The following is a 9393-nucleotide window of genomic DNA, read 5'->3' on the forward strand; positions in this document are numbered from 1 at the left end:
GAATTGAGTGGGAGGAAGATAGAACTTGATGAGGTTGTCGAACCCTCACTTCAATCGGAGAGTAGTGCAACACAGAAAGATGTTTCTATGGAACCTACAACTGTTGAAGAGGAAACTAATGATAGTGATCATGAAGTTTCGGATCAAGTTGATATCGAACCTCGTAGGTCGACAAGGATATGTACTACTCCTGAGTGGTACGGTGATCCTGTCTTAGATGTCATGTTGTTGGACAACAATGAACCTACGAAGTATGGAGAAGCGATGGTGGGCCCGTATTCCGACAAATGGTTAGAAGCCATGAAATCCGAGATAGGATCCATGTATCAGAACAAAGTGTGGACTTTGGTGGACTTGCCCGTTGATCGGCAAGCCATTGAGATAAGTGGATCTTTAAGAAGAAGACGGACGTGGGCGGTAATGTTACCGTCTATGAAGCTCGACTTGTGGGAAAGAGTCTTTTCACAAGTTCAAGGAGTTGACTACAATGAGAATTTCTCACCCGTAGCGATGCTTAAGTCCGTCGGAATCATGTTAGCATTAGATGTATTTTTCGATTATGAAATCTTACAGATGGATGTCAAAACAAGTTTTCTTACCAGTTTTCGTAAGAAAAGTTGTATGTGATACAATAAAAGGTTTTGACGATCCTAAGGATGCTAAAAGGTATGCTAGGTCCAGCAATCCTTCTATGGACTAGAGCAGGCATCTCAGAATCGGAATATATGTTTTGATGGAGTGATCAAAGCTTTTAGGTTTATACAATGTTTGCTAGAAACTTGTATTTACAAGAAAGTGAGTGGGAGCACTACAACATTTCTGATAAGTATATGTGGATGACATATTGTAGATCCGAAATAATGTAGAATTTCTGGAAAGCATAAATGGTTGTTTGAAGAGTGTTTTTCAAAGGAAGACCTGGATAAAGCTGCTTACAAATTGGGCATCAAGATCTATAGAGATAGATCAAGACACCTGATGATACTTTCAAAGAACGCACACCTTGACATGTTTTTGAAGGAGTTCAAAATAGATCAGTCAAAGAAGGGGTTCTTGCCTGAGTTGTAAGGTGTGAAGTTGAGTAAGACTCAAAGATTGACCACGGCAGAAGAAAGAGGAAGGACGGAAGTCGTCCCCTATGCTCTTGTCATAGGCTCTATACGGTATGCCATGCTGAGTACCGCACCTGATGTGTGCCTTGCCACATGTCTGGCAAGAGGGTACAAAGGTGATCTAGGACTGGATCACCAGATAGCGGTCAAAAATATCCTTAGAGGAATAAGGAAATGTTTCTCGGTTATGGAGGTGATAAAGAGTTCGACGTAAAGAGTTACGTCGATGCAAGCTTAACACCTATCCAGATAGCTCTGAGTAGAGATACCGGATACGTATAATGGAGCAACAATTTGGAATAGCTCCAAGTGGAACATGGTAGCAGTATCTACGATATGACATAAAGTTTTGCGAAATACATAGGGATCTGAATATGGCAAGACCCGTTGACTACAACCTCTCTCAGAAGCATAACATGATCAAACCCAGAACTCTTTGAGTGTTTATCACATAGTGATGTGAACTAGATCATTGAGTCTAGTAGACTTTTGGATGTTGGTCACATGGCGATATGACCTGTGAGTGTTAATCACATGGCGATGTGAACTAGATTATTGACTCTAGTGCAAGTGGGAGACTGTTGGAAATATGCCCTAGAGGCAATAATAAGTTGGTTATTATTATATTTCCTTGTTCATGATAATCGTTTATTATCCATGCTAGAATTGTATTGATAGGAAACTCAGATACATGTGTGGATACATAGTCAACAACATGTCCCTAGTAAGCCTCTAGTTGACTAGCTCGTTGATCAATAGATGGTTACGGTTTCCTGACCATGGACATTGGATGTCGTTGATAACGAGATCACATCATTAGGAGAATGATGTGATGGACAAGACCCAATCCTAAGCCTAGCACAAAGGTCGTGTAGTTCGTATGCTAAAGCTTTTCTAATGTCAGGTGTCATTTCCTTAGACCATGAGATTGTGCAACTCCCGGATACCGTAGGAATGCTTTGGGTGTGCCAAACGTCACAACGTAACTGGGTGGCTATAAAGTCACACTACAGGTATCTCCGAAAGTGTCTATTGGGTTGGCATGAATCGAGACTGGGATTTGTCACTCCGTGTAAACCGAGAGGTATCTCTGGGCCCACTCGGTAGGACATCATCATAATGTGCACAATGTGACCAAGGAGTTGATCACGGGATGATGTGTTACGGAACGAGTAAAGAGACTTGCCGGTAACGAGATTGAACAAGGTATCGGGATACCGACGATCGAATCTCGGGCAAGTATCGTACTGCTAGATAAAGGGAATTGTATACGGGATTGATTAAATCCTTGACATCGTGGTTCATCCGATGAGATCATCGTGGAGCATGTGGGAGCCAACATGGGTATCCAGATCCCGCTATTGGTTATTGACCGGAGAGTCGTCTCGGTCATGTCTGTATGTCTCCCGAGCCCGTAGGGTCTACACACTTAAGGTTCGATGACGCTAGGGTTATAGGGAAAGTATGTATGCGGTTACCGAATGTTGTTCGGAGTCCGGGATGAGATCCCGGATGTCACGAGGAGTTCCGGAATGGTTCGGAGGTAAAGATTGATATATAGGAAGTATGGTTTTGGCCACCGGAAGTGTTCCGGGCATCACCGGTAGTGTACCGGGACCACCGGAGGGGTCCGGGGGTCCACCGGAAGGGGCCACGGGCCCCGGAGGCAAACATGGGCCAAGTGTGAGAAGGGACCAGCCCCTAGGTGGGCTGGGGCGCCTCCCCACCAAGGCTCATGCGCCTAGAGAGGAGAGGGGGCAAACCCTAAGCGCAGATGGGCCCTAAGGCCCATGCCTGGTGCGCCTCCCTCTCCCCTCCCACTTGGCCGCCACCCCAGATGGGGATTGGGGCTGCCGCCACCCCTAGGGTGGAAACCCTAGGTGGGGGTGCAGCCCTCCCTCTCCCCCTATATATAGTGGAGGCAAAGGGGCAGCCCAACACATGAAGTCCTTCCCCTGTTGGCGCAGCCCTACCCCTCTTCCTCCTCGTCTCTCGTAGTGCTTGGTGAAGCCCTGCTAGAGTCCCGTGCTCCTCCACCACCACCACGCCGTCGTGCTGCTGCTGGATGGAGTCTTCCCCAACCTCTCCTTCTCCCCTTGCTGGATCAAGGCGTAGGAGACGTCACTGGGCTGTACGTGTGTTGAACACGGAGGTGCCGTCTGTTCGGCACTAGGATCATCGGTGATTTGGATCACGACGAGTACGACTCCATCAACCCCGTTCACTTGAATGCTTCTGCTTAGCGATCTACAAGGGTATGTAGATGCACTCTCCTTCCCCTCGTTGCTAGATTACTCCATAGATTGATCTTGGTGATGCGTAGAAAATTTCAAAATTCTGCTACGATCCCCAACAGCCCCCTCAATGCAACCGGAAGCAGTTGCGTTATAATCACGTGGCAGTCATGAGACTTTACGTTCTGAAACTTTTTCTCTGGCATATTTATTATTCCCTTTATATTCGACGAGGAGCCAGTCATGACCTTCATACTTAGCAGGCATTCAAAGAAGATTTCTTTCTCTTCTTTCGTAAGAGCGTAGCTGGCAGGACCTTTATACTGCTTCGAAGGCATGTCATCTTTTTCGTGCAAATGTTGCAAGTGCTCCCGTGCCTCAGGTGTATCTTTTGTCTTCCCATACACGCCCAAGAAGCCTAGCAGGTTCACGCAAAGGTTCTTCGTCACGTGCATCACGTCGATTAAAGAGCGGACCTCTAGGTCTTTCCAGTAGGGTAGGTCCCAAAATATAGATTTCTTCTTCCACATGGGTGTGTGTCCCTCAGCGTCATTCGGAACAGCTAGTCCGTCGGGACCCTTTCCAAAGATTACGTGTAAATCATTGACCATAGCAAGTACGTGATCACCGGTACACATGGCGGGCTTCTTCCGATGATCTGCCTCGCATTTGAAATGCTTTCCTTTCTTTCGACATTGATGGTTGGTCGAAAGAAATCGACGATGGCCCAGGTACACATTCTTCCTGCATTTGTCCAGGTATATACTTTCAGCATCATCTAAACAGTGCGTGCATGCGTGGTATCCTTTGTTTGTCTGTCCTGAAAGGTTACTGAGAGCGGGCCAATCATTGATGGTCATGAACAGCAATGCCTTTAGGTTAAATTCCTCCTGTCTGTGCTCATCCCATGTACGTGCATCGTTTCCATTCCACAGCTGTAAAAGTTCTTCAACTAATGGCCTTAGGTACACATCAATGTCGTTGCCGGGTTGCTTAGGGCCTTGGATGAGAATTGGCATCATAATGAACTTCCGCTTCATGCACATCCAAGGAGGAAGGTTATACATACATAGAGTCACGGACCAGGTGTTGTGATTGCTGCTCTGCTCCCCAAAAGGATTAATGCCATCCGCGCTTAAAGCAAACCATACATTTCTTGGGTCCTTTGCAAACTCATCCCAGTACTTTCTCTCGGTTTTTCTCCACTGCGACCCGTCAGCGGGTACTCTCAACTTCCCGTCTTTCTTCCGGTCCTCACTGTGCCATCGCATCAACTTGGCATGCTCTTCGTTTCTGAACAGACGTTTCAATCGTGGTATTATAGGAGCATACCACATCCCCTTCGCAGGAACCCTCTTCCTGGGGGCTCGCCATCAATATCACCAGGGTCATCTCGTCTGATCTTATACCGCAATGCATCGCATACCGGGCATGCGTTCAGATCCTTGTATGCACCGCGGTAGAGGATGCGGTCATTAGGGCATGCATGTATCTTCTCCACCTCCAATCCTAGAGGGCATACGACCTTCTTTGTTGCATATGTACTGTCGGGCAATTCGTTATCCTTTGGAAGCTTCTTCTTCAATATTTTCAGTAGCTTCTCAAATCCTTTGTCAGCCACAGCATTCTCTGCCTTCCACTGCAGCAATTCCAGTACGGCACCGACCTTTGTGTTGCCATCTTCGCAATTGGGGTACAGCCCTTTTTTGTGATCCTCTAAGATGCGATCGAACTTCAGCTTCTTCTTTTGACTTTCGCATTGCGTCCTTGCATCGACAATGACCCGGCGGAGATCATCATCACCGGGAACATCGTCTGGTTCCTCTTGATCTTCAGCAGCTTCACCCGTTCCAGCATCATTGGGCACATCGTCTGGTTCCTCTTAATCTTCATCAGCTCCCCCTGTTGCAGCATCACCGTATTCAGGGGGCACATAGTTGTCATCGTACTCTTCTTCTTCGTCGTCTTACATCATAACCCCTATTTCTCGGTGCCTCGTCCGAACATTATAGTGTGGCATGAAACCCTTGTAAAGCAGGTGGGAGTGAAGGATTTCCGGTTAGAGTAAGACCTCGTATTCCCACATTCAGTGCATGGACAACACATAAAACCATTCTGCTTGTTTGCCTCAGCCGCATCGAGAAACTCATGCACGCCCTTAATGTACTCGGAGGTGTGTCTATCACCGTACATCCATTGCCGGTTCATCTGCGTGCGTTATATATAATTAAGTGTCCAAATTAATAGAAGTTCATCATCACATTAAAACCAAAGTACATACATAGTTCTCATCTAACAACATATAGCTCTCTACAGGATCTAATTAATTAAACCATACATTGAAACTATGTAAAACATTTCAATGCGAAAACAAATGCGATCATAATCGCAACCAAGGTAACAATTGATCCAACGGCATAATGATACCAAGCCTCGGTATGAATGGCATATTTTCTAATTTTTCTAATCTTCAAGCGCATTGCATCCATCTTGATCTTGTGGTCATCGACGACATCCGCAACATGCGACTCCAATATCATCTTCTCCTCCTCAATTTTTTTTATTTTTTCCTTCAACAAATTGTTTTCTTCTTCAACTAAATTTAACCTCTCGACAATAGGGTCGGTTGGAATTTCCGATTCACATACATCCTACATAAATAAAATCTATGTCACGTTGGTCAGCATAATTTTCATAAACAATAAATGAATCAATAGTTATAAAGATAATATATATACCACATCCGAATCATAGACAGGACGAGGGCCGACGGGGGCGGATACCAAAACCATCGCACTATATAAGATGCAATAATAAAAGTAAGAAAATAATACAAGTATCTATGTAAACATACAAGTAAGAATATTTTTTCCTTTCAAAAAGAAGATAAGAACAAGAGGCTCACCACGGTGGTGCCGGCGATGAGCTCGGCACGGGTGATCGACGGCGGTGAAGACGGGGACGAAGCGTGACGGACCGCTAAACCTAGACAAATATTGAGGAAAATGGAGCTTGAAGGTCGAGTTTGGAGAGGAGAAATCTTAAGTAGTGTGGCTCGGGCGTTCCATCGAACACCTTGTGTGCATAGGAGGTGAGCTAGAGCACCACCAAGCCCTCTCCCCCTCGGCCAGAAAAAAACAGAGCAGTGTGTTCTGCTCTTACGCGAGGGGGTATATATAGGCACCTCATTGGTCTCGGTTGGTGGCATGAACCGGGACTAAAGGGAAGCCTTTGGACCCGGTTCATGCCACCAACCGGGACCAATGGTGGTGGGCCAGGAGCGAGGCCATTGGTCCCGGTTCGTCCCACCAACCGGGACCAAAAGGTCCAGACGAACTGGGACCAATGGCCCACGTGGCCCGGCCGCCCCCCTGGGCTCACGAACCGGGTCCAATGGCCCCATGGGTCCCGGTTCTAGACTGAACCGGGACTAATGGGCTGACCCGGCCTGGACCGTTGCCCCCTTTTCTACTAGTAGTACTAATATCAGCAAGTTCTTGTTCGATAGATTTCTCCAAAGAGGACATGCCTTCATCATTGCCTTGGGGAACAAAATTCTTGGCTCTCTTGATGTTTGGCCTTAGAGGTTGCAATTTTTGTTGGAGAAAACATAGGTTTCTCCTTCTAAGGATTATATGCCTTGTGATTGGTGTCCATTTTGAATTTCTAATCTTTGACCACATGGTTGATTAGTACTATATAGAGCAAACGAACAACTATTCTCTTGACAATATAAAGTTGCATTGATTTTCTCATATACAGATGATCCATAACATTGAGTGCACAGTTTTGATAAATTGAGAACTAGTAACTTCTTTGAGAACCTCGTCAGTGGTGTCTCCCATTTAATTAGACAGTTCAGAGTAAATCACGCGTGTCTAAATTGTTTAGCATTTAACATATTGTACATATGGACCTACACAAGGAGATCACAGGGTGCGTTCAATAATAAGTGACAGAAGCATGTGATCCTGGTTGTGTTTTGTTTTTTTCCCGATGCGAAAAATTGTTCTAGAATCATGATTAACCAGGATCAATAAATACATAGCGGCAATCTAGTATATCTAAATAGCTAGCTCCCATTATAAGAATTCTCTTGGTTATCCTTAAGCCACATCACCCAAATGAAATTTATCGTTGGATATACTAGATCAGTTTACAATAGCCATAAGATCTACACATCGGGAGCCGGTGCACCAACCACGTACAGTATAGTAAGAGGGTGTTTGGATACGTTTTAGTCTCATGACTAAAAGTAGTGGGACTAAAATTTGGTAGCCTCACTCATGCTTGGATCCAAATACTAAAGAGACTAAAATCAAGTTAATGAGCATTTATTATCCTTCAAACCTTCCAATCCAGAACTCGCCTGTGTTAAAGGAGAGGAGTTAAATGAGGAAAGAGAGGACTAATCCACATTTTAGTAGGGGTACCTCTGACTAAAACATTTTAGTCTCAAGACTAGATTTAGCCTCTCTTTAGTTAGGGTGCTTGGAACTTTAGCCTTTTAAAAAGACTATTTTTAGTCAGACTAAAATAAATCCCTTAGATCCAAACACCCTCTAAGCCACACATGCATGCAAACGCAGTAACTCACAACAAAAGAGTGTTTTAATCAAGGAAAAGATACTGTCGCGTGCATGCAGCTCATACTCTGGTGCTCTATAAAAGAAAAGTGATGCATGCATGCATGCATATTTTACTTGCTTCTATTTTGCACGTATACATAGAGATGTACATTTATTTATTTATAAAGTATTGATAAACAAGTTACCTTGCTACATAAGAAACCGTAAAGACACTAGCTAGATTGATTAGTCCAATACAGTTTTTATTTCATACAAATTCCCGCAGCATCGCGCGGGGCGTTCTCTTGTTCTAAAGATCGAGAGTTCAAAGTCTAAATTTGACTAATTAAGGGAGCGTTCGGAATTCCTCCACTCCTGAGTCAGCTCGCGGAGCCGGCGGAGCTGCAGGCTGAAAAGGTGGAGCTGCGATATATGCGCTCCGCAGATCCGCGAAGCTGGCGGAAGGCCGAACAGGCCCTAAGCCTATAGATTTTTGCGTGTCAACAAAAGGACCAATGACGATACTGGTGCTGTGTGAAGTATGGTGCAGCTTTGCTGCTGGTAAATGCGCGTGGCGCTCAGCCGGCCGGTACCGGTGGTGGAGACAACCACGATGATGGAAGTAAGCGTAAATGGATGGATGGACGGCAAAGAGCACTGTAAATGCCCACCATTAATGCCATAATGTATCACCCTACTTTTTGTCTCTAGATGTAGTATAGGCTGGGTGTGAACAAGAATGTTCGGATCGATCTTATGATCATGCTGTACAGTAGCTTACAGGGAAAAAAATGTAGAATTTCAAGCATGAAGAAGAACACATACGCACGTCGTGAAAGTTGATAGAAAATATATAGTAGCTAAAGTATAAGTATATCAACTGTATAGGACGTTTTAGATCAAAATTAGCTTACAGAGGGAGCACTATATACAGTAGCTAAAGTATGTCAACTGTAGTAAGGCACAGTGCAGTTTTGTATTGTCAGAGAAAACTCGACATTGATAACACGAATCTTAAAATGTTTTCAAAATTCTTAAAAAAATTCAACATTGATAATAGATGTTCAAAATCAAAATTCATAACACATGCCGAGAAACAAAATCGACACCATATACTAGAAACTAATGCAATTTTGACATTACATTTGGCATATTATCCATAGTGAAGTTACGTGACAGTGAAGGCCATCAGGGAGAAAATATTACTGCAAATCGATCATTTTGTCTGGGTACTAGATGTTGGATAGACAAATATCAAAGGGCAAGCGAACAAACATGTGGTCGGATGGTTAGAGGGACTGTGGTATCCCCAGCCCATCAGGATTCAAATCCTGATGCTCGCATTTATTTCTGGATTTATTTCAGGATTTCCGGCGATGCGCATTTAGGAGAAGACGTTTTCGTTGACGACGAGGTGCCTACGGTGACTTCGTAAATTTCAAGATGATATGCCGGCTCAGTCTTTCGAGGGTGCTCATA

This window comes from Triticum dicoccoides, chromosome 5A, assembly GCF_002162155.2.
Source record: "Triticum dicoccoides isolate Atlit2015 ecotype Zavitan chromosome 5A, WEW_v2.0, whole genome shotgun sequence".
NCBI lineage: Eukaryota > Viridiplantae > Streptophyta > Magnoliopsida > Poales > Poaceae > Triticum > Triticum dicoccoides.